General features: G+C 37.2%; 1 protein-coding gene across 6 annotated transcripts in view; it reads right to left on the minus strand.

Annotated features, from left to right (window-relative positions):
- Window positions 1-306: 306 nt before the first annotated feature.
- LOC119865415 (transmembrane protein 258-like) overlaps window positions 307-26,453 on the minus strand; it is a 34,075-nt gene continuing 7,928 nt past the window's right edge. For 2 of the 6 annotated variants that reach the window (XR_005377165.1, XM_038571153.1), the window contains exons 3-7: window positions 21,560-21,730; window positions 9,427-9,475; window positions 5,733-5,809; window positions 3,330-3,490; window positions 307-1,244 (exon numbers count right to left, since the gene is read on the minus strand). The gene's annotated coding sequence lies outside the window, so the exon portion shown is untranslated. Of the gene's footprint in view, window positions 1,245-3,329; window positions 3,491-5,732; window positions 5,810-9,426; window positions 9,476-20,029; window positions 21,466-21,559; window positions 21,731-26,453 lie in introns of those variants that run through there. The other 4 variants (XM_038571155.1, XM_038571154.1, XM_038571156.1 and 1 more) reach the window with 4 other exon arrangements.

Below are 26,453 nucleotides of genomic sequence, written 5' to 3' on the forward strand. Positions count from 1 at the left end.
GCTGTTTCTAAGAGGAGTTTAACATTTAAATCAGTAGACTTTGAATAAAGCAGATTACTCTCCATAATCATTTGAAAGTCTACATAGGAAAAGACTGATGTCCCTCAAAGGAGAGGGAATTCTGCTAGCAGACTGCCTTCAAATTTGAATTGCAACATCAACTCTCTGCTGGGTCTCCAATCTACCAGTCTACTCTGCAAGATTTTGGACTTGCCAGCCTCCATGATTACATGAGCCAATTCCTTAAAATATTTATCTTTATCTCTATACCCATCCATCCATCCATCCATCCATCCATCCATGTATCTATGCATGCATCCATCCATGCTATTGGTTCTGTTTCTCTGGAGAACCCTGAATAACACATTGAATACCAAATCTCCTTTCTTTTTCCCATTGTAGACTACACTATTTTTAATGCCTACAGAGATCCATCATCTACAGTGTAGGATTGTAAATTCTACTCAAAAAGAAGTATCTAAGATACTCAAAGTTACACCTGAAAAGAATGAAAACATTATTACTATTGTATTTTATAATAGCCCTACAGAATAGGTCTATTTAAAGTTAATGATAAGAACATCAAGCACATAGAATCTAAACTGAGCAGTGCAGCCCAGAATTTAACTGTTTGACAGCCAAAATTATTTCCTAAACAAGAATTCAACAACAAGAACAACAAAAAAGATGAAGTCAGAAAGGGAAAAAAAAGAGTGAAGGAAAAATGGACACATTAACAAAGTACATGTATAGTTGAAATAGCTGAAATCTAATTGAGCCATACTCATTTTAGGAAAACTGACTATTGAAATTTTCAGCCAGCATAGATAGTAAAAACATCAGAAGATTATTTACACTGTGTTTTTCAATACTATCAACACCAGGATTATAAAAAACATAAGACATTATGCTTATATAATTGTTAATTCTTGGTATATATTTCCCTTGGCATCTATATCTATATCTAGCTATAGAGTAAAGGAGAGAGAACAGTTATTAACTTAATAAATATTTAGTGAGCACTTACTATGTACCAGATACAATGCTAGGCCCCAACAAGACAATAGCGAACCAGAGAAATAATCTCTACACAGAGAGATTTTACAAATCCACTAGGAAATACACAAAACTAAAGAGGAAATCACATTATAGTGGGAAAAAGTATTGTAACTGGAAACTTGGAGCATGTTAGGGAGTGCAGTGAAGACATAGCTGATCTGATCTTGGGCATCAAGCAACAATGTCTAAAAAAAGAAGAAAGTAAGCAGCTGTCAGGACAGATAGAAAGGAAGGTAAGAGTGTTAAGATACATTTCATTGATAAAGTTGAGCTCAACTATCCAAATCTAAATTTTCTCCTTTTCTTTTTCAGGGCTCTGCATTACCAGGAAATTGCTTTTTATTCACTTTGCACATAAGAATTCAGTTTTTGTATTTGGGTGCCCAACTGCGACACATTTTTTTAAGTAATTTGGTGTATAGGTGCCTAAAAGTTGGCATGATGTTATCATTCTGCCATTTGTAACTCCATCAGCAGAATACCATTGATGATATAGGCCAATGGAAAGGAACAAAGGAAATGATTATGCAGACATAATTTATGTTTCATTTTGGAGTGCAGCCAGAGATAAATACAGCCATAGACAAACACTACATTTACAAAACCTCCTGCCTTAGAGTCGTGACTAGAAGCATCAGAGCAAGAGAAATGAGACCAGGTTTTCCCAAACTATGCTTTGTGTGGTATTAATACACGTTCTGGAAAAACAAATAAGCAGAACCTCAAGGGAACCTGATGTTTTGCTAAAAAGTATCTTGTAAGTGGGTTTAAAAATTACATAGATTTAGATGGTTATTTTTATGCAAAAATTTTCACAAGAACTAAAACATACTATGTGTTATTTTATAAAGGTAGTTTACTGCTGTTATTCATAGAAATAGCCATGATACTAGTACTCTAGCTTGCTTTATTAAAGAAAAGTTTGGGGCACCTGGGTGGCTCAATTGGGTAAGCATCTGCCTTGGACTCAGGTCATGATCCTATGGTCCTGGGATCAAGTCCTAAGTTCGGCAACCTGCTCAGCGGGGAATCAGCTTCTCTTTTTGCTCCTCTCCCCATGACGCTTTCTCTCTCATGCTCTCTCTCTCTCTCTCTCTCTCTCACATATCTTTTAAAAGATAAAAATCTTTTAAAAAAAAGACAAAAGTTTGAATTCAGTATCACAATGTAAAGAAAGGTCTTTTTAGGTGGAGGCATTTAATGGGAGGAATTATTAAGAGCTCCAGTCTCATGTTTGGGAACCCCAAATATCAAAAACACACCAAAAATGAACTTAACAGCACATGGCTTATTCATAATAGATAAAAATAGTTCACATGTCCATCGGCAAGACAAATTGTAGCATGTTCATAAATGAAATACTGTTCAGTTATATCTGCTTATATATGCAACAACATTGGTGAATCTCAGAAATATTAGGCTGAGCAAAGGAAGTCACACTAAAAAAAAAAAAAGGAAGTCACACTAAAAAATACATACAGTATTATGCTGCATATATTAGGTGTATTATTTTATTGCTGATATAACAATTGCCACACACTTAGCGTCTTAAAACAATACAAATATTCGCTTATAGTTGTGTGGGTTAGATGTCTAATGTGGATCTCACTAGGCTAAAATCAAGATATCAAGATATCAACAGAATTTTGTTCCTTTCTGGAGGTTTTAGGGAAGAATCTGTTTCTTTACATTTCCACCTTCTAGAGTTTACCCATATTGCTTGGTCATGGCTCACATCCTCCATCTTCAAAGCCAGAAATACCCATCTCTCTGGCTGTATTTCTATTGCCATATCTCCCCCTGATGTTCTCTTCTGCTTTGTTCCTCTACTTTTAAGGACATAGGATACACTCAGAAAATCCCAGACAATCTCGCTATTTTACATTGAGCTAATCAGTCACCTTAATTCACCTTTGTATGTAACCCAACATAATTATAGGTTGTAGGGACCAGGATGTGGGTATCCATGGGGGGAGGGGAATAATTACTCTGTGCACCACAAAAAGTTAAGGAAAAAGAAAAATCCTCCATGATAATGGGAATCAGATTACTGGAGGTGGGCAGGGATTAACTGGAAAGGGGTGTGTAGTACTATTTTAGGTTGATAAATAAATAAACATACTTATGTTCCATATTTTGATCGGTGTGTAAATTACATAGGTGTAGATATTTGGCATAATTTCATAAACTGTGCATTTTCACCATATACATACACTGAATGTATATTATATCTAGCTTTATAGAATTAAAATAAAAGAATGCAGATGCACCTCCATCCCTCGAGATTTGGAGTTCATTCCAGTTTTTTACATTCCGATTTTTTTGTGTCAACATCCTAACTTGAACATAGGAGACTTTGCAAGCTGTGAATCCAATTTACATTGTAGCTCAACCATCTGCAGAGGCAATCTTTGTTTTGGAAACCTCAGTCCTGCGATTATAAGAAATAAAACATTTTATTTTTCATACAGTCTTAGAAACTTTCTGGCTCCTTATTCATGTCTTGAGCTGAGAAATTAAAACCTCAAATTTGTCATTTTTAAAAATTATCTAGTGCAGTCAGAAATAGCCAAACTTACCCACGGTTTTGGTGTTCTTTTACCTATCATCAAGTTCTATTGCAAAAGCTATTTGACATTCCAAAGTTTTTCCTTCTATAGATAATTCACTCCATGAAAATACAAGTGATCAAGTAATAGAAGTAATGCTTTGGCCCCCACATACCATGGACTTAGTACTGTCTCTGGTAAAGAGGTCATTATCGCTGGCAAAGTTAATCACATGAGACCAATTGCAAATTTTTTTTAATGTGGAGATAATTTCAAACTTATAGAAAGTTTGCCAAATTTAAAATAGCACAAAAAACCACTCACTGTCTATACACATTTATCTATTGTTTATATTTTACTACATTTGCCTTATTATTTGCCCCCACTCCGTACACTCACATTTTTTCTGAACCATTTGAGGGTAAGTAACTTAAATTATGTTTAACTCTATGTAGTTTTTGTATAGTTCTTAAAGGTAGAGAATTTATCTTATATAATCATAGTATAGTTATCAACTCCAATAAACTCATTATTGACACAAAAAGCTTTTACCCAGTTGACTATTTGTATTTAACCTTAGTCATGTGAATTGAAAATGTCCTTTATGTCACTTTAGTTCCCTCTGATACAGGATCCAGTTTAGAATTAGAAGTTGCATTTAGTTGTAACTTTCTTCCTTTTAGCTTCCTTTCTCCTGAAACATATCCACAGCTGTTCGATGTCTTTTAAGACATGGCTTGGGAGGGCCACCAAATCCCTCAGCCTATAATAGTGAACATCTGGCCTGCTCCTGCCTCTGGAGAATAGCTTCTTATTCACAAAATATAAAATGCATAAGAACATATTGGAACTTAAATGTTCATCAAAATTAATCTCTTTGTGGATAATTAAACTACAGAAGTCATAGGTACTTCCTGACTCAAGGCTTGTTGGACAGCATTAAGCTGAGCCTCATGAGCAGAAGTAACTCACTGGGCATGACTAGTATTTGTCCTGCAGGGATGGGGCATTTGCTTAACACTATTACTTGACATCACAACTTCTTCACTCTGTAACTCCATCTCCCTTACTCTTATAGTCTTTTGAGTTGGGCCTTTATTCAGAAATTCCATATAAAAGCACAACTCCTAGCAAACGAAGTCCTCCTCAAGCTAGGAAGGTGGTCTTCCCCCATTAGCCTACAGAGAAGAGGCTTCTGGGACAGGCAGCCAGGTTGGCTGCATCATTCAGGGAGTTGATATGGCATCCTAGGCAGGTACCACAATCCAGGTAAGCTTCCCAACCACATTCACGTGGAAAAACATGGAGTGACTATTTAAAACACATGCGTGCACACACACACAGACACACACACACACACACACACGAATAAATAATGAAGTCAAGACATCTAACTACCAAATCCATGTAATCAGAGACTCTGGTCCAGAATATACAGTAACTCTTAATTTCTAATTATTGTTCTTAAGCATCTGTGCTCACCATATCTCAGAACACCAAGAAAATAAACTTCTATTTGTCTCTCTTCAAATACAGAATGCTTTAATGTTATGATAAATCAGACGGCACTAAATTAATAACTATCAGGTGCAGCATATTATTATAGTAATTTATAATGCTCAGTACAACTCTTCTAGTGTGATGAATTATCTTCATAATGATGGTTCTACCAAAATATATCAACTAGCAGATACGTCCAAGTCTCAGCATTAGAGGATTTTCATTACAGAGAATTACATTAGAGGTATTTTGTATTCTTTTTCACATTTTGTGGGGTCTTTTCTTCTTAATGCCATATAGCATTGTTGTATACTATTGTTCTTATCTAATCCTGGTCCTGGATCCAGAGTCCTCAGTAAAAGCAGTAAAAATCTGAAGTTTAGAACTCTTGGGCATCTCTAACATTACTGTGGAGGACAGGCTTTAAGGTGGCTCCAATGGTCCCTACCTCTTGTATTGACCACTTGTACAGTATCTTCCTCTTGAGTGTGGGTGGGAATTGCTTCTAACTAATAGAATATGGTGAATATGATGGGATGTCACTGACATTATTATGTTATATTACATGGCCAACATCATGGGATATCACGCCTATGATTACTTTATGTTATATAATACTCCCACCTTTTTAGCAACCTTGCTACAGAGAGGCACTGTTGTTTTGCTGGTTTTCAAGAAGCAAGTGTCCATGAATTCTAAACCTGCAAGGAAATGAATTCCATCAACAACCAGAGGGAGCTGGAAAGCAAATCCTTTCCCATTTGTTCTGATGAGGCTGCAACCCCACCCTACATATTGATTCCAACCTCACAGGCCCCTGAAGAACCCCAAAAGTTAAATTTAAAAATGCATGTTATTTTAATCACTACATTTGTGGTAAGTAGTTACTTTTAAATAGAAAACTAATACAATTATGCTAAATGTACCTCATCCTAATGTTCTGATCTGAAGTTGTCTATATGAAATTTCTCTTGGAGGATGTTAACACAACTTCATAGCCTATCAGATTTTATTTTTGGACAGGGAGCAGGAAAGTATGTACCTGAAATCTTAACAGTCTAAGAAACAGTCACTGACTAACCTTTTATTATATGCTTGGGCAATATGTATGAATAGGATACGTTTCTAGTTTTCAAGGTGACTACAGTGTAGTGGAAAAGAAAAACACAGAAGCAAGATTATCTCAACATGGACTGTTATCAGAGAGTATAGAAAATGGGGCAGGGAGAGGTGATACAAATGGCTTTCTTGAGGAGATAGTTCTGAGATGGGAATTGCCATTCAGGGGAGGAAAGGACACAAGACTTGTAGAACTTACGCAATAGGAAATTGATTAACAGTGATTATAACACAACTAAATGGTTAATATTTATATGTCCTTTGCTAGGAACCAGGTATTGTTCTAAATGAATTATTTGACTAACTCTTACAACAATATAGTTATATGGATATTAGCGTCATTTCACAGAAGAGAATTATTGAGATTTTAAGGAACATCTGATTAGTGACAAGGATAGGATTAATTTCTCTGACTTCCCCTCCAGACTTCTGGACTTATGCTATTCCCATTATATATAATTCTTTGGGGAAGGAGTCTTCTGACCTGCCTCTCCTCTGCCCTACTAAATTGCATATTCCCCAAATTTTCTTTGGTTCCAATGGTTTCCTGATCATACATGTTTGAAACACCGAATATACTGTAGAATCAATTATTGTATAACTCATTTGTCACCTTGAATAGAAGGTAAATTGTCTGGTAGTCAGAACTGTCTACATCATCTTTTGCTCTCCTCTTTCTATCACAACCCTGAAATAATAGGGATCGATAATGGCAAATGGATAATGGATGTTTAGGGTCTTTCTAGGCCAAAGAATGTTCATTTTACTTATTATTGACCATGAAGGTGACTTCTAAAAAAGAAAGTCTAGTGTTTCTGGGAGTTTGATTCATTCTTACTTATAATCATTTTAGTAACACAAACAAGCAGATGAGCAAATAAGTGAAAGATGGATGGATAGATAAGTAGACAGAGACAGAAACAGATAAATAACTATGCCTAAGAAACGAGAAAAGGATGCTTCAGGGGAGCATACAATGATAGCCAGCATTACATAGTGCAGGCTCCATGCCAGGCATTATGCTAAACTCTTGACCTCTTTTGGTTTTTGTTTTTTAATTCAGCCTCAATAGCAACCATATGAGGGAGATACTAATCCTATTAGAGAGATGAGGAAAATGAAGATTTCAGAGGTTCAAGGAGCTTGTCTTCAAGGAGCATGTAAGTGAGATTGATTGTAGGAGAGTTAGCCTAATGTTCATGTCGGTGAACATACTGCCTCCTACTCAGTTCTATAGTTTGTCTCCCTGTTTTTTGTTTCTATCAATTGTTATGTGTTCATTCCATTCTTAGTAGGAGTATTTTGACCCCTTTCCTGGATGGGGCTCTAGTTTCAAAAAGAAAACAGGCCTTATTGACCGTAATTGAATGGTAACCTTCCAAAAGTATGTGCAGCTCTCAACCCCTGGAAACTGTGAAGTGGCCTTATTGGAAAAAGCGTCTTTGTAGATGTCATTAAGTAAAAGATTCTGAGATGAGATGATCCCAGATTACCTGGGTGGACCCTAAATCCAGTGACCAGTGTGCTTCTGAAAGACAGAAGAGAAGACGGTCATATAGAGGAAGAATCCATGTGAAGAGAGGCATAGGGATTGGAAATACATGGCCACAAGAGGAACCTGGAGCCACCAGAAACTAGAAGAGGGCAGGAAGCATTCTTCCCTGGAAGTCTTTTAAAGAAAACACAACCCTCCTGACACCTGCATTTCAGACTTCTGGCTTCCAGGCTATGAAGAATAAATTTCTGTAGTTTTAAGTCATCAAATTTTTGGTCATTTGTTATGACAACTCTAGGAAGCAAATACACTATCTTTTGTTCCTATAAATACCTGATAATATTATCTTCCTTGGAAGAAAACCAGAAGTCATACTTTAGACAAACTTGAGCCTCAGGTGATCCTTGAGCCATATAAAATAATGTAGATATTATTCTGAGAAAATAGTCAGTACAAATCCAATGTTCAAAAGGGTCTCTGAGTTTCATCAAACCCATTGATTTTGAATCAGAAAATGTACATCATAGAATGACCAGAAGATAAATGTTGACAAAAAATGACTTTCTTTGGGTCTAACCTTTGGAGAATTCCATGCTTCTTGAAAATGAGTACCAATGGTCAATGGCTCAATTCCATGGATAAGCCATAAAGAATCCTAACCCTAGATAAAAGGTTTCCACAAAACACGTGACTTAAATCATACACATCTGTTTTTGTAGTTGACTATGTTTTTGAAAAAAAATTAAACATTGTGAACTTTATATCCAAAATTAGTGAGGTAATATGGGTTGAAGATAAATAAGGGCTTTGGAGTGGATGATTCTGGATGATTTAATTCTAACACCTACTGCTCATATAACCATAAAGAATTTTACTTATCTCCTTGAACCTTCCCTGAACCACACCTCATTTTCAAAATAGGAACATGTACCCTGTAAGCTTTTATAAGCATTAGAAATAATATATACAAAATTTAAAGTCAAAAGGCCACTCCTTAACAAAACAAGAACAATAATAGTAGAAAATATACATGAATATTATGTTTGTATCTAAAACATTCTAATTATCCAACTCAAAAATCTAAAAATCTAGGTTCATAAAAATATTTATTAATGACTCTTAAGAATACCAATGACATTCTTTCTAAATCAGCCCCTATTATAGGCAAAAGAACCTTTTGTCTCAAACTTAGCTTCTAAATCATGAAGTGCCATTGGATTTTGTTTCCAGAATTCTGACACTAATTGTTGGTACAACACATTACATTTCAGCTACTGTGGAGATAGTGTCAACCTCAAGTTGATGATTTTTCTCAAATCCTCTTAATGACAGCCCTCATTTTAAGACTGTGATGAAGAAATCAATGATGTCTGATTTAGGAAGTCCTTTTCAAAGTCTATTCCCTATCTTGTAAAACCCAATTTACAAAACTCAATTGGTCCTTTTGATCACTTTCACTAATCCAGTTTAAGAGCTCAAAGTACCCCCAAGTGGCCTTTAATTAATGGCTAATATAAATGCTCAAGCACATACTTGGACCATATCTGGAAGTTAACAAATGCATCTGTATCTTGGGATTTGATAATGACCTTCCTTCTGTGGACAGCTGATTGAGACAATGGATATAGTAGTTGTTTATAAACTTCAAAAAACCTCATAGATATATTGATCTCAATGACTCCTATCCTCTCAGTTTTACTTTACCTGAGTCCTCTTCTTCAGAATATTCTGTGTGGGGGTGAGGAAAATCCCACTGCAAGAATATCATAAAGACAAGAGCATCAATCAACACTACTTCTGTTTTTAAAGCACAGTTATTTTATATTTTTAGAAAAGCTAATTAGCTTATTGAAGACCATATATTTTCTTAGGCAATGTTTCCTAAATACAATTTCTTCCCAAGGTCTTTTATATCAATAATACATTTTTGCCTATTGTTAAGCCATTGAGGTACAAATAAAAGCTTTCACTTATCTAATTTGTCTATTGCTACTTCTTGATTCATTCTAATGATTGTGTCACATGCCATTCATTAGAGTACATCTTACCAAAAGCAGCAATTGGAACATTATTTCACTCTAAGTTTGCCAAATGATTTGGCAAAAGAGCGATGGATGGATGAAAATAAGCAGCAACATTTTCCATCATAAGATTAAATTATTTCAACTTCTCTTTGCTGGTTAAAATAGTCCATCTCTTTCAAATGTACTTTTCAGATTGCATCAGAAATGACCCCTGACATTATAGCTTCAATGGTCTTATAGAAATTATAATTGTTTCCTAGCAGTAGTGTGTAAAAATAATAGGAAACTATTCACAGTGATTAAAACACCCTCAACAAATTTATATAGAAATAATCCATAGCTCAGTTGGTTAAGTGTCTGACTTTGGCTCAGGTCATGATCTTGGGGTCCTGGGATCAAGCTCCCCATTCAGCCCCACACTCAACAGGGTGTGTGCTTCTCCTTCTCCCTCTCCTTTTGCCCCTCCCTTGCATGTGCCTCCCCCTCAAATAAATAAATAAAATCTTAAAAAAAAGAAGAAAGTATCCATAGAGGTAATAACCATATATCCCCCTTGTAGTATCATGCTTTTTCATATTTATATATGTATACATGTCCTTTTGGCACTGTCTTTGATCAGTTTGAAATGAAGAGCCAAGAGGCTATCTTTCCAGGAAACACACACACAGACACACACACACACACAAAACATCTTTTGTCTTTTACTCATTGTCACCAAAAATAATAAATGATACAAATAGTTCTTTTACTGGTTTTAAAAGTAGAGCCAGAAATTATGTGAAGTTGGGACTCTTGAATTATTCATATGTTCTGATTGAATGGGATCATTATCTCTGGCCTTACAAGCTAATAAATACTGTCTAATGCCTGGATACTGTTTTGATGTAATAGTGTCAGGAAAGAGAAATAACAACTGACTTCTTTGCAAGCTTGGGCTTAAATTAGGGAGGAGCTCCCTGATGAGTTCGAAGCAAGGAGTGTATGTGTGTACGTATGTATGTGCAAGTGTACATGCATACACACATACACATGTGTGACTGTGTGTGACTGTCCACAAAGATGAAATACCTTAGGTGATTGTGTTAGTCAGGCTTCCTCCAATCTTTCTGAAGGCATTTTATTATTTTATTTTATTTTATTTTATTTTATTTATTTTATTTATTTATTTTATTTATTTTTAAAGATTCATTTATTTATTTGAGATAGAGAGCATGTACCCTAGGGCAGAGGGGAGAGGCAGAGGGAGAGAAAATCCTCAAGCAGACTTCCTGCTGAACATAGAGCCTGGTACTGGGATTCAATCCCACAACCTTGAGATCACGACCTGAGCCAAAACCAAGAGTAGGACGCTTAGCCAACATTGCCACGCAGGCACCCTTCCGAAGGCATTTTAACGTAGACTTGCAACCACAGAGCTGCAGAATGGCTGGGCTGTCTGGTGCTTGCTGCTATTTTTCTCTCCTTTCTCCATTCTCATCTCTCATGTAGTAAGTACGAGTATTTCAAAAAATGCAGATTGAGGTTCAGTAAATGATTATGCTATCTAATCGTTTGCCAGTGAACAGTCAAATAATCTTAAATTATAGACCAGTGGGTTTTTTCCCCCAGATTGATTTCAATGAGTGATTTTGCTTGAGTTTAATATCACCATAAACCGGAGGAGTGTAGGAAGCCTGAATTAAGGTTGCGCCTCTTAAAAGCAATCACAGAAAGATGTGCATTTCTAGAGGGTTTGAAAGCATGGAGATAAATACGGTTGACAGTTGGTTTCAGAGAAAGTAAAATTAGAGGTGGACTATGTTACAAAATATCTTTATAGGCTAATAGTTATAGAGATGTAGCAGAATCTGTTAGACATCAAAGAAAAATATCATTATTGACTATGCTGATTTGTTTAACAAAATACACACTGCCTTTCATTTCTTTAGAATACCACTTTTTTTTTTTCAAGTGATGTGGAGTCTATTATGAGTATAAGAACATCCAACAAAGAGCCTGTTAGCAATTCAGTAGTTTGCAACATTTACACAAGACCCAAAGTCTTTCCTCTGAGACAGCTGGCTGGGTCTTATGCAGAATGCATAGGTTTTCCAGACTGTTTTTCTCAACATTTAACACAAGCTAATAAATCATGCAATTTAATTAAGTTTTTAACAGGAATTAAAGTGTGTGAACCATCTACTGGAATGGGTGTGAACACTATTTCAATAATGCCGCACTAGTAGGGCCGTCTGCCTCTTTCTAATAAAGGAAGCAATGGAGGACATGTGAGTGTTGTGTGCTTTTTTTTTTTTTTTTAAGTAAACACTCTTTATTAGCCAGTATAGGTAATCCTTACCTGTGATCTTATTGTATATTTTTCCCTATAAAATGGCCAGAGAATTTTATTCCGAGACCGAAAAAAAATTGTATCTGGAGCACAAAGGGCAAGGTCAGAGGTGGGTAAACCCTAGTATTCTATTTGTGACTATTATTATTTTGACCTTTCTCTTTTCGAAATAGGAAGTGCTCCTCCAAAGAAAGAGAATAAGGCATTTCATGCCTTTGCCTCCTGGAAGACACAAACCGCCAATTTTTCTCCAGTGCTCTCCACCTGTCAGCGTGCTGGGTGCAAAGCTGACAGTCCACCCATGCTGCAATTCCACAAGGCCGGCATGGTTGGCAGGACCTTCACAAAGCGCCTGTCCCCAAACAGGGCCTTTGGCACTCAGCTTCCCCTGTTCACTTGCACTGTGACAGGCTGCACACAAGACAGATATGTGGATCAAAGGCAGTGCCTGTGGATACACCCAGCAGGATCCAAGGAGCATTACTAGTGTTCTCAATAATTTGCTATTAGGATTGCAGAAAAAGTGAGGAGTGCACTATTGAGTGCTAAAAACACATTTCATAAGGAAAATATACACAATATATATTCAAAAGGGTTCCAAAGAACTGTAGAATGGCATGCAAGAAAAAAGAAAGTGACAAGGTGAGCTGGGAAACTTTCAGATCCCTTCGCATGTATAGTTTTGCTCGACTGTGAAAATGTGATGGATGAGAATGAAAAAAATGAGGTTCAGAGAAAGATGAGAAATTAAGTAGCTCTGTCCTGACTCCTATCAGAGTCCGATATAATTTTGCATTTTTCTTTGTTTTTCTCTTACAATATGAAAATTTGATGGACTCTTTACAATTCACGTAGAATTTTTAAATTGTGTGTTTTAATTTTAATTCTAGTTATTAACAGACAGTGTTTTATTAGTCACCGGTGTACACTCTTTATGTAGAATTTTTCTGTCATGAGGCCCTGGAGCAGTCACTGTCACTTAGCATCGCCCTCGCCCTGCACACCTGAATACATATTTTTGCTGGTCGGCCCTCTCCTGGGTTCTCAGAAACAATTATGGAAAGGGATGTGCATGCAATGCATTTTTTAAAGTGTAAAGTGTGTACATTTATAATCCAATAGTAAGCTTATACAGACCTATAAAAACTGAGAGCCACGCCCGAACTCCATGATACATGGGCCTGCCCCGCCTCACTGGGGAGATCTTGGCAACTTACTCTCCCTTTGGTATTTTACCCTCCTGGACTCTGTAATAGACTCCATTTGTTGCCATTGACAGAGCCCATGTTTCCAAGTTTGTTACTTCATATTCCCTCAACCAAACACTCCACTTTCTCTTCCAGCAGGACCCAAGGCAGTACATCCTCAAGGTATACCTTCCTTCAATTGTCTGATACCATTTGCAGGCACATAAAGGCCTGAGTTAAAAGAATAAGGGAAGAAACAGGATTTTCTTTCTTTCTTTTTTTTTTTTTTTAGAAACAGGGTTTTCAATAGCACTACCAATTTTTCTCTCACTCTCCTTTGCCTTTTGCTTACCAACAGCCTAATTTTCCTCGTTAATCATTCATCTGATTTCAAAATAATTTTGGTATTAGCATATAATAGCTACAATAAGCCAATAAAAATGGTGCCATAGATGCATATCAATTGGAAATTACAAGTCACAAAACAGTATGTACAATTTAAACTCACTTTTTAGTCTAAATATATGTGTATCTGTTTATAGAATAGCATAAAGGACATAAATGGACATAACAAATATATATATGTATATATGCATGCCTGAGAAATGGATTATGGCTGTTTTTTCAGTCTAACCTTATTGTTTACCTGTATTACTAATTTTCCAACGGTGAATAAGAATTGTTTTTGCCAGACTATCAAAATTGTTAATACTTTTTGATGTGTAGAAATGTGTTGAACTTTTTTACTATACCTGTATAATACAAACCCCTGATCATATATCTCACATTTCACTATTTGTCAGTATTGATTGGTTTGAAGATATAAATGAACCACTTGAGGTACAGGTAAATACATTGAACTTCATGGGAAATCCCAGGTTCTAGTCCCCTCCTTTACTATCTGCATAACCTTGCTAAACTACACAACCTCTCACATAATGTGTCCTCACACGTAAATGAGAGGGCAGGACTAGAGATTGGGAATATCTCTTCAATTTTGAATCTCTACGATCACTGAATATCACATATAACATGTAAGTTCTCTAAACAGGTAGACCTTAATATTTGGGAGGAATAACACTCTTCATAGGTAATGAGGCCACTACTGTGAATGCATTTAAAACTGTCTAATGTTTATTATCATGACCCCCGCCCTCCAAATAATAATATCAAGTGCCATTTGAGTACTTTTTATGCTACAAGTACTGTAAAAAATTATTTACATGTCTTACTGTCTTAAATCTTTAAAGCAAGCTTATGAGTTATATTATACTTATTTTCACTGTTTTACAGATAAAGGTATCCCCAGTGAAGTAGGTTGGTAAATGACTATTTTTTTTCAAGAAGTAAAAAATGATGTATCATAGTCAAAGTAAACAGGTAGGGATTCATCTTTCCAATAGGTAGATCTTAAAACATTCATTAAAGAAGGAAATTGTAAAAAAAAAAAAAAAAAAAAAAAAAAAAAAGGTAGGAAATTGTAAAGTTTTGCTTTTCTTTATACCCTCATACAATGGTTGGAGCATAATTAAATGAAAGTTGTGTGAGAGCCCTCTAGCTCCAAAATTAAATAATTACTTAGGATTTTACTCAGGAAATGAAGTATGAGTAACGCTGTATGTATTAGGTCCCTGACTGTGAGAGGAAGCTCCTGGGAAGGTATACCTCAAATATTTAATGCCTCCTTTACCAACCCTCAATCATTGTCTGGTGCTCTAATCCTATGCTCTAATTCCCGGAGTGGCCACTAGATGTCAGCCATAAAGTCTACTTGTGGCAATAAAGGAGAGACCCTTGCCTTTATGGCCTGTTTTCAAAGGGAATAATCCCTTGCTGTCCTCTTTCTCCCTTGTGACATGACACTACAAGGTAGCATGTCACGTGTGATCCATGAACTATCAAATCTTTAAGTCGGTGGATCTCTTGAGAGTGAAGAACAGGTTGTATATGCCCCACACATAGTATACTGTCTGATTGAAAATTCTCAAGAAATATTTGTGCTTGATTGTTGAAGGGCTTCTTGGATTTTTAGATCAGTTATGGAAGGTTCCCTTGTATTCTCAATCTGTATAATTTCGATGGTCTCATTGGGCTAACCTGTGGTAAGCACACAGAGATACTCTAATTGCCTATTATGGAGACTCACGTTGACCATGTTCATTGTGTATCTACATGCATAAGAGATCTGAAATAGCCATAGCTATCTCTTCCTTAGTTTCCTCTCTGTGAGGGGGAAAGAGTAGCCACATCTTTCCCTATCATGTGGCTGTTGAGAAGGACAGTTAGCCGCCTTTGACTTTTCCAAAGAGAAACATAATTCAATATCCTAATAAGCAAACTTCTAAAATAAGAATCTATCTTTCAATTCGTGTCAAAATTAAAGCTCAGATCAGATCATCTATTTCAAATCAAGACTCAGAGATGAAGCGAAATTCACCAGAAGAAGACATGCCCTCAGGGCAGAACCAATAGCAGGTCTTGAAGCAGGGCTTGAGATCAGGAAATTGTGAGCTAGGAAATGTGTGGAGGTCTAAGTAGGCAGGGTATTAGCGTGTCAAAGGTCTGCCACAGGTATCTGAGAACCAATGAGGACACTTGAACCTGGAAGACTAGCAGAAGCAAGCTGGTCAGGGAGAAACAGAACCAACGAGGCAATGATACTAAGGTCAACAAGAAAGGGATATGCATGTAATCAACAAAGCAACAGTCCAGTTTCTAGAACCAAGTACACAGTCATACCAAGATACCAGGTAGAAAAGGTTTGAATGGCTATTAAAACATCGAGTCATTAATCTAAACCATGCGAATTCTATTTGGAAAAGAATTAGATTGATCCCACAGCTGGGGCAGGTGTAAATCTGTTACAAGTGGCCTACAATTGTGAATATTGGAAAAAAAGGAGTCAGATATAGCTAAAATTTACCAGGAACCCTCTCACTTGGTAGGCATGATGGTGAATTAAGTAACAGCAGAAAGCATGGCTCCTGAATTTAAGTAAAGGCAGCTGGGTAGATAAAATGTTTAAAAATATCTTATCCTAGTCTAACGTTATAACGGCTCCTTTTAAACTAAATAGTTTGTGCTTCTAATTTCTGAGGAGCATCACAATGATATGGTCAGAAGGAAATCTACTGAGCGTTAAGCTTTTGTACATGATGCTATTGTAGCTCTAATACTTTCAAGTATCCTCACAAGGGGTATTGTACTCTAGCATAACGGAGAGGGAGACACAATCTTTTGTAAACTAAAATGGGCTCTAGCATGTGAAATGGGAGCCATATAACCTTTTTTTTCCCATTATTTCCTATTAAGGGGCTAACTAATATATTACAATGAGATAGAGAATTTATCACTTACTGGGTGTGTGATCACTGGGAATGTATCTTTTAGAGAACCCATTTTATCGGTTGTAAAATGGGACTAATTGTATCTAACATGAAGGATTATTGTGAGGGTTGGAAGATACTCTGGCGCATAGGTATGTAGTACTCAAATAATTACTATTATTCCAGTGGGTCATTGCTATTACCCTATTGAGTTCATATACACCTAACCAGTAGTATCCAGGGGTATACCAATGTTTATTGTTAAATAAACCTTGCTAAAATTGTTCATTGCTAAATAGAGGGATTATGTTACAGGGTTTTAAATGATCCCAAGTTCCTTCTAATAAACTTTGCTTAGAATGGGTTTATTGGAGATACCACACAGAAAGTTAGAAGAGCATTTTTAAAACCAGCTGGCACTCCCCCATCCCACGAGACAGTACCAACTCCCTAAAATGAACCATTCAGAACCCACTGAAGGGAAACATAGATCTAGCAGGTTGCTGAGCACAGTACCAGTCACAAGTCCAGAACAGCTCCCGACACCACAGGCTGAAATTGAAGAAAATAATCTTGTGCCCATGGGATGTCTCTTTGCCTTAACGCTGCTCCATATTGAACTCAACGAATCTACCAGTTGCTGAGCAATTATGCATGTAAAGTAGATGGAAAACACCTCAAAATGAACAGTGATGACTCTGCAGGATCCTGAAAGCCATCCTAGAATATGAATCAGGCTAAAATCCAAACAGTTGCTCCATGTGCTAATAACCACAGTGACGTCGAATTGATCCCTTATTTCCCTTATGGGCCCTAGTCAGTACACACAGGGAAAGCCAGAATGTTTCACTCTTCCCTTTTCTGTTTCTTACATTATAAGGAAAGGCTACTTTGGAAGGATGAAATTTGTGATACCAGGTTTTTCAAGAGATTATTGTTAAAGTCAATTAATTAATTTGAAACTTGTTTGATCATTTATTTAGCATAATCCTTAAGAAACTTTTAGATGTTACCTAGGGAAACTGGAAATAACCCAAAGTTAATTAAACACTGACAATGATGTTATTTTATACCATCACACCATTAGCCCCGACACAATACACACACACAGACACACACACACACACACACACACACACCTTTCCTGTTTCTTTTTTTTTTTAAGATTTTATTTATTTATTCATAAGAGACAGAGGCAGAGACACAGGCAGAGGGAGAAGCAGACTCCACGCGGGAGCCCGATGTGGGACTCAATCCTGGGACTCCAGGATCACGCCCTGGGCTGAAGGCAAACACTCAACCACTGAGCCACCCAGGTGTCTCACACCCCTTTCATCTCCCACACAGGCACATCACATACCTTTCAGCCAGCCCAAAATCATTTTTAACATTTGGCCAAGTGGCATTGCTACATCCATCTGGGGGAAAGCTAAGGGCTTCAGCTTTCATGGTTGACATAAAATATCTAAATTTTAAAACTTATCACCCATGTGGAAAATGAAGTCTAAAAAGACATTTTGCTGAAAGATTCCAGAGGCAGGTGACTTTACATTTCTTTTATTCATCACTAGGTAACTCTTTCAATCCCTTCAGCTGCTGTTTCTAAGTTTTCTCACTCTCTTCAGGTTACCTGACACTGTTCCAGATCTTTTGTGCTTCTAAGGCACCTAAACTTCTTTTATTACTAAAATCACTCAAAGTAATTTCTTCAGCTTTCTTCTTCTCAGCCTTGAAACATCATTATGGCTACATTCTCTATGAGACTGAAGGAAACCTTTCCCCATTCAGAGGCTAAGCCTACTACCACACCCTAGGATGAATCTAGATGATTTTACTTTGTTCTATCTGGCCTTTTGCCATTGCTTTCCCTCATAGGCTAGATAACTGACAGAGTTATCTGCACCATGGTGTGGCTAAGGGTGGTATTTGGGAAACTTGACTCATGAAGCTCATCCTCATCTCTACCCCCAAATATGTTCTTCCTCCCACATTCCTTTTCTCAGTTTGTGACACCACCATACCCACCAGTTTCTCAGAGGAGAAGCTCAAAGTCTCCAAATATCTCTGAATTATGGGGTACTTACTGCATACTAGATACTTTTCAAAATATTTTACATTTATTTGCTCATTTAATCCTTTCAACAGCGCTATTTGAGTGGGTATTATTAATAAGTCAATTATATAGATGAGAAAGAATGAGGCACAGAAATTACATAACTTTTCCATGGTCAGACCTAGGCCCAAAGTCTCTCTGACTTTAGAGGCTTTGCTTATAACTGCTGCAGACACCTCCTGCATGACGCCTGCCCCTCCCTCACACTCAAACCAGCTATGAACCCCATTTGTTCTATTTCCATACATTTGTCGTTTCATCTCTATCCCGATTGGTTTAGAGCAATACTTCACTTTTAATCACCTTGTAACTCATTTCTCTACCTCTAATTTTTCCAGTCCATTTCCAGAAAAAAAAAAAAAAAAACATGAAGCTCTGATTACCTCCCTATGCCTCTCGATTATATCTAAAAATGTTCACTTTGCTTCTGAATTATATATACCTCCTCAGTCTGACATTCGGTGTTCTTAGCATTATTACCTCTGTATGTCTCTTTGGGTTTATCTTGCAGGCTAGAGTATTGACTTTTTCTTTCTCTTTTTTTCTTTCTTTTTTTGTGTGTTCACTTTTCCCATGAGTTCCCAATCATATGCTCTATTCTCTCCTTAGCACTGGCCTCGTATCAAGCATGCAAAATATACTGTACTTCCAAGCTGGGCGGAATACGTCGTGCTCCTCACCCGCAGCATAGACTGGGCTTCCCCTAATCCAATGCCTAGTAGTAGATGGAGATTTCCACTGGCTTCACACAGAATTCCAGGCAGCTGTGCAGATGACTAGTGTTTCTTCCCTTTGCCTTTAGCACCTCAAATTCAGAATACCGCTGACCAAGGTGGAGTCCGGGCAGACCGGTAAGTGTGTGTCCTCCCCTTGTTCCTCTCAGCCTCTGAGTCCAGGGGCACATCGGAGAGCCATTCTGATTTCTCCTGCCTTCTCCGATTCAGCACTTGTACCAACCAGTTTAACTCTCAAGTCTCCTATATTTCTTCTTTATAATCCCCAAACCCATATGCCCTTCTCACTTCCTCTACCATGAATCTCTTTGGACAACTGTTACTCAGATTGAGGTGTTTCCCCTTGTCTTGAACTGTGTAAACAGCCAGCGGGGAATCCTGGCTCAGCTCCCTCTGCTTTCTCTCAGTTTCCCCCAGTCCCTCCTCCTCAACTCTGTCTTTGATCTCAGTGCACCACCCAGAGAGGTGGTCCAGGCCAACAGTACACCCAGGATTAATGATGCCAACTCTGCGTATAACCTTGAACATGAATGTCCCTTTACCCACCTCAGCTAGGTAAACCTGGTGATACTCTGTTTCTATTTTAAAGCCAATCTCATTTATCATCTTTCTGGGAAAACCCTCAATTCAGACCATTTAAGGAATCCCAGTTTTTTAAAGCATTTAACTGTGTCCCAAGCACTACATTATATAGTTCAGGGGCACTGTACATTTAATCTTTAAAAGGAACAAGTCATCATTATTGAGCCTCTATTTTTGGATATGGAAATTTAGGTCTAAGGAGTTAAGTGGTATGATTGGGCTCATACTGAGTTGGGATCAAACTCAGGTCCATCTGATTTTAACATCTATAATTTACAGAATATTCTGTGTTATGTTGTTATTTGGGTGCTATAGTTTTCTCACTACTTTCTTTATTTTGGGACTTCATAAAGGCAGGTATCTTACCTTTCCCCATTTTGTATCTACCTGTGGCAGCTAATAAATGTCTTTAATATAGGAGGGCCTTAGCAAATATTTATCGAACTGAATAAATTATGTGTTTTTAGACTCCATTCTCTCCAAGTACATAAACAAAACAATGTGCAGTCTCTCTATCTCTCTCTTTCTGTCTTTCAAAGACACTGGATTTGGAAGTTGGATGTATTTGACAGTTGAAATGAGATGCATCAAGACAGGACTAAAGCTCCTGCATTTTTATGTCACTGATACCCTTTGGCCAACTCAACTGGAACTCCATTTTTCTTTATTTTTGTAAATCTTTTTACTAGAGGCAATAGAGGATGGGGATGAAATAGAGAATAAGTAGTCCAAATTCTCTTTGCCTAATTTAAAATCTGTGAAAATCCAGGTGAAGAGAAAAACGAGAATTATAGTTTCTTTTCGTCTCAGCAGAAGGGAAAAAATAAGGCAAGGGAAACCAGTTTAACTGAGCAAATAAACAATACAAACCACATTGAGCAGGAATGTTTATCTAGGTACTTAAGAGAACACATCGAAATCAAGTACTTCAGGAGCATCTTTCCGAGTGCAAGTGGCTAGTTAAAATTTAAGGAGAGCCTTGGGTTCCTGTGGCTGATACTCTGCTTTTCCAATTACAATTTTCACCTGCTCATTACAGTAGGGCTTCTATACAGCTCTTGGATTCAGTTCCATTCAATTAAATAAGTATTTATTGAGTGTCTATGTTGTGCCAGACTGGGACACTGTGTTCGGTGCTTGGTTCAATTACCTACGTGCCCTGGACAAAAATAAAACTGTTTCTTCCAAAGATCCTGTAATCCACATGCTCCCGCTAATCTCCACCGGATCTCATTTCAATGAATCTCAGTTGATGACATTTTATGTTGGAGGTTTGAGGAAGTGAGGATAAGGAGCTCGAGAAAAGGAACTGTTGAGGCGTCTGACAGGGAGAACAGCGCCCCCTGCTTCATTTGCCTTCTGGGCCTCTGTGGAAGTCTTAGCTTGTTAGCACATTGTTTGATTTTACACAAAGACACATTGCACCCCCGTGCAGCAGTAAACTAGACCTGAGAATCAATAAAAAACAATCCAAGTGTTAATGTGGCATCATGCCAAAATCCACTTACTTCATAATATATTAAATATTGAGCTTAAACTTACCAAAATCCCTGTGAGATGCTACCTCTTAAAACAAGAGAATTTAATAGGTAGAACTGTCAGAGAAACCTTCAGAAAAAGAACCGCAAGTGTTCAGTTGCATGTGTATTTCATTGATTTAAAAGGAATACATTTTGGATAGGTCTTCACTCTGTGTATCCACATAAGCTGGGTCTGTGAGATTAAAATAAAAATAAATGTAGCACTGGTTAACCATTTTCCAGGAAAATAACTAATATCAGATAATTCACCGATTCAAAGCTCAGAATGCTGAAAGTCTGCACAAATAGAATAACTTTGTAAAATCACTATTGTTGTCATGTCTCTTCTGAACCATTGTGTGTAATTGCTATGGAAATGTGAAAATGCTTTTGTTTTCTCTTTTTCTTTCTTTTTTTTCTTTCTTTCTTATTTTTTCTTTCTTTTTTTTTTTTTTTTTTTTTTTTTTTTTTTTTTTTTTTTTTTTTACTTCTCAGCTAGCACATGATAACCCATTCAGTCTTTTGCAAGTTTGGTGCAAATGATGCCAGTCAAAGCATCCGATGGGACCTTCAGACATTAGTGTATTAGCCATTATCTGTTACACTTCTGGACCCAAATAACAAATCATATGCCTGGAGGTGCCGCCGTTTGCGACTGCTAGCTTCCCTGCGTGGCATATGCCTAGAGAGTCTCAGATGGGAGGTGATGGCACACAACTGTGGTGGCGAGATGACTTAGCAGAACCCGTGATGATGTCCTAATGGCCTCCCGCTGGGGGGACAGGAGTAATTGTTTGTCAGGGGAGGGAACACATCTGTAAGAAGGCATCGTCTGCAAACCAAGCAGCCATGTGGAAAGGGGAAGTGAGAAACGAAGGGCTGGGGAGACAACAGTGGAGAAAACGCACAGGTTGAGAGGGATACAGGAGCTGCTACAGGGCAGGCATGGGGCCAGGGAGGAGCCGGTTGAGTGAGATTGAAGTTGTGTGCCTTGGAAAACAATGCAAACAATTATTTAAAAACGAAATGCCTGCCTGCTAAAGTTACCAGCTTCTTCTGGCAACCTTGAATCATAATGAAGATGTGAGACAGTGAAATGCTTGGGAAGAAATTCAGAGGAGCAAACAGGGAGAAAGCTCGCATAATTGCACATTCTCTAGGAGTGTTTTCAATGCTTGGGCATTCTTTTAACAGGAGTCCTTTCACTGTTCTATTTTACATCCATTCGCTTCCTTTGTTCATTGCTTACCCTAGTGATCTAAAACGAACCACTGTTTTTAAAGCCGTACTTTTAAAATCAAGGCGAAGCTATTGAATTTACATGCATTAGAAACATCAATGTCATATCGTACAATTGAAGGATACTCATAGCCGTGTTTGTGGCTTCACTAAGCATCCTCCATCTGATCAGAAATAAGCGAGGGCAAGTAAGCTAATTAATGCTGCAAAATGCTAATTCCCTCCACCTTTTATCCTGGGTCTAAATTATGATTTTATCTAATTTCTGAGGAACTGAAATGCTCATGCCAGTGGAGTCTGTCATTATTAAAATATAAATCAATGCATAAAAGCATATTGGCCTATGGGAAAGACTGTAAAAATATTTAATGCCCTCCACAAACAGCTGTGCTCCTGACCTAGCAGTTTTTTTGTTTGCTTTCCTGACAACCTACCAGATTGTATCTATTTTAGTACTTCTAGCACATCTGAAGACCTTTCAACATAGATTTTAAAATATGAAATTGTATATCGAAGTCGTTAGTTTTGAAATAAAATAAATATTAGGCAAATAAATTTTCCTCTCACCTCACCTCTCAAGGCTACAAATACAATCTGCTGTTAAATGTCAGACTAAACACAACTGGATGAGGTTATTAGTTTAATGGTTTATAATAGTGATAAGGGATTTTTACATGAACGTGTATGAGGCCCATCAAACTTGGAAGGTACCATGTATGTGAAAGTCTGTGCAAAAATTCCCTCTTGTTGCTGTGGCTTGGAAGGCTTTTGACCATCAGAAGCCATTTTCAGCCCGAGGCATCAATGATGACCATGATGGTGCTGACGTGCAGGTGAATGCCATGAAGGGGAGAAAAATGCAAAAAGGTGAAGTGAAGGAGGAAAGAGACCCACCCATGCTCCTGTTACTCAATAGAGCATTCTAAGATTTAGGCTGACCAGTAAGGGTTTCTCAGGATGTGGAGACTTTAGTGCTAAACTGCGGAAGTTCTAGGCAAGTTCGTTCAAGCAGGTTATCCTACTAACTTTAGGATGAGCCCACATACTATAGATCTCATCAAAATGCAGGGTGAGTTTTCATTGCTTTATAATTTCTCACATTTCAGAATCTCTGATTTTAATAGCTTACCTTCAACTAAAATTTCTTGTACCTTTGCTGATGGCTAGTCGAATACCCCCAGGTTTCTTCACAGTATCACTGCTCTATGTATTTCTATCTTTGATCCCATTAGAACTAATTCAATATCCATGCCCCAAGTTTCAAGATAACTTCTTCTACTGTTTTTTTTTTTTTCTATGTGTAAACCATCAGGAAGAATCATTCTTTTGTAATCTTTCATGGCCATGCTGTTTTGAATGGATTTGTGGTCTGGACACCCAAGAGCAAGAGAGATTTATTTTTACCAGGTCAGGTCATCGCAAGCAAGCTATTATTTTCCAAAATAAGTGTGCTATGCTCACTGGTTGTACGTATATCCTCACTGGCCAGTTACCTAGCACATCTAGTTTTTGCATTTCTAAGAATCTCCACCACATCAAACAGATAACTAAGTTATATTTGCTTTATTAAGAATAAGAACCTCAAGACAGATGATGATATATGTTTGAATTTGTAACAACATCACCAACAAAAGCAATGCTCTCTTCTTTCTGTCACCATTTATTAGCTTTCCCTTGATTATCACATATTATAAAATAAAAATGACTCTACAAAAGCAAGAGTATGATCTGAGTCTACTGACTCTACTGTTTTTGTAACATCCCCACTAAATTGCAGCATTCCTTCTGTATGGTTAATTTTGATATAGGTATTCAGATTGAATAACTGGCATGTTCAGTTACTCTAGAAGGCTAGGTTTTAACACAAGTCAACATTGAAACCTGAAGGGTGAACCCCATCTGTTCATAGGCAGCATCTACACAGCGTTAAGAGTGTCAAATGACTTCAGCATACATATTTGAGACATTGATGTAAGTAAGGACTTGAAGAATCCATGAGACTAGAAATAAAACCTAAAGTTCATTCTTGGTAGAAGCACATACACATGCACACTTTAAAAAAATAGCTTTCAACACACTTTGAAATATCATAAATAGGAAAACATGTAACCCACTTTTTTACAAGTTCAAAGCATTCCACTAATTCTCTCAGAACTGGCAACAGATGCTTCCTTATAAGCTATGTAGTCATCTTTACTTTTGACTGCTCTTAATCTAGATCAAGATCTTATCTTAGTATTATAATAGTGGCCTAGATGGATCACTTGTGACAGATCCATTGGCTCCAGCTCACATTAGCTGAGGACTTTATTGCCAGATTAATCTTACTAAAATGCTGTTTTCATCATGTCCTTTCACAGACCAGTATTTTCGGTGAGTCTACATCACACATACAATAGAGGACAGACTCCTTGTGCTCACAGTCAACCTGACCCCCAACGACTTTCTTTCTTTTGCCCTTTTAAATAATGTCCTTCATCATTAAAATATATTGCCACATTGCAGAAATTCTGGGAAATAAACTTTTCTTTCATGAATTCTCATAGAATTTATATCTCACTTCTGTTGGGGACCATGGGCCACATGCATGGCCCTAAATTGGACCTTAAGTTCTGGGTCTATTCTGCTTTTATCTCTGCTTTTTTAGTCTTGATAGACAACTAAGTACGTAGTAAGAGCTCAAGAACAAAATGCTCATATCTTTATCTAGCAGATGTCAATTGTTTCAAAATATTGTTCTTGTCAAATATGTTGAATGAATGTAAATTCTGAATGTCAGGTCATCTCCTGCAAGTGTACAAATAGGTTCTCTCAGGAAACCAACTCTCTCTCCTTAGCATAAAAAGCTTATCTGTTCTTAGAACCCAGGGATTGATACATGAAATGAACTACAAAGTTCTGAATAAATGTGAGAATTTCAATGCCTTTGAAGATTGATTTACGTATATCCTCAGTTTATGAGTGATAATATGATCTAATTAGCAAGGAAAGCTATTTTGTGGTGTTGGGCTGTAGGAAAATGGTTAAAAAACAATATTTTTATTTCAGCTAAGCATTAATTTCATCAAAGCAGGAAAATGAAGTACAAATTAGAGACTTGGGATGAAGTGTAAATAAAGGGCCCCATATATGTCTCAAACAAAATACACACATTCTTTTCAATTTCATGATCTAATTTGTCCTCCCAGAAACTTGTTTGCAGAACAAGGATTGTTAGCCCCATTAAAATAAGGAACCTGAGGTTAGGAGACATTAATCATTTGCCAAGGATCAGAAAGTTAATAAATCATAGAACCAGGAGAGTTAAACTAAGTGTATATTAACAAATAAGTGTATTAAATAAATGAGTCATTTTCTTTTGAAAGAGCGTCACATGCAAGGAAGAATCTGGAGAGTATTTCAGTGGAAATATCATGCATCCTCCATTCATACATTAATCAATTCAACAAATATTTAAAGACTATCATGTGTCAGGCACTGTGGTTGACACAGGGAATCTATCAATGAACACACTATAGTCCTTGCCTTCAAGTTGCCTGCATTCTAGTGAAATAGACAGGTAAAGAGGACATTACTTGACCCATGAACCGCTATTTTCCAAATGACCTATGCAAGTTGTCACAAAATCATGCATGGATAAAAGAGTCATTCAAAGGACAAGATAAACCAATGGCTAG

The sequence above is a fragment of the Canis lupus genome, chromosome 23 (genome assembly GCF_011100685.1).
Source record: "Canis lupus familiaris isolate Mischka breed German Shepherd chromosome 23, alternate assembly UU_Cfam_GSD_1.0, whole genome shotgun sequence".
NCBI classification, from domain to species: Eukaryota; Metazoa; Chordata; class Mammalia; order Carnivora; family Canidae; genus Canis; species Canis lupus.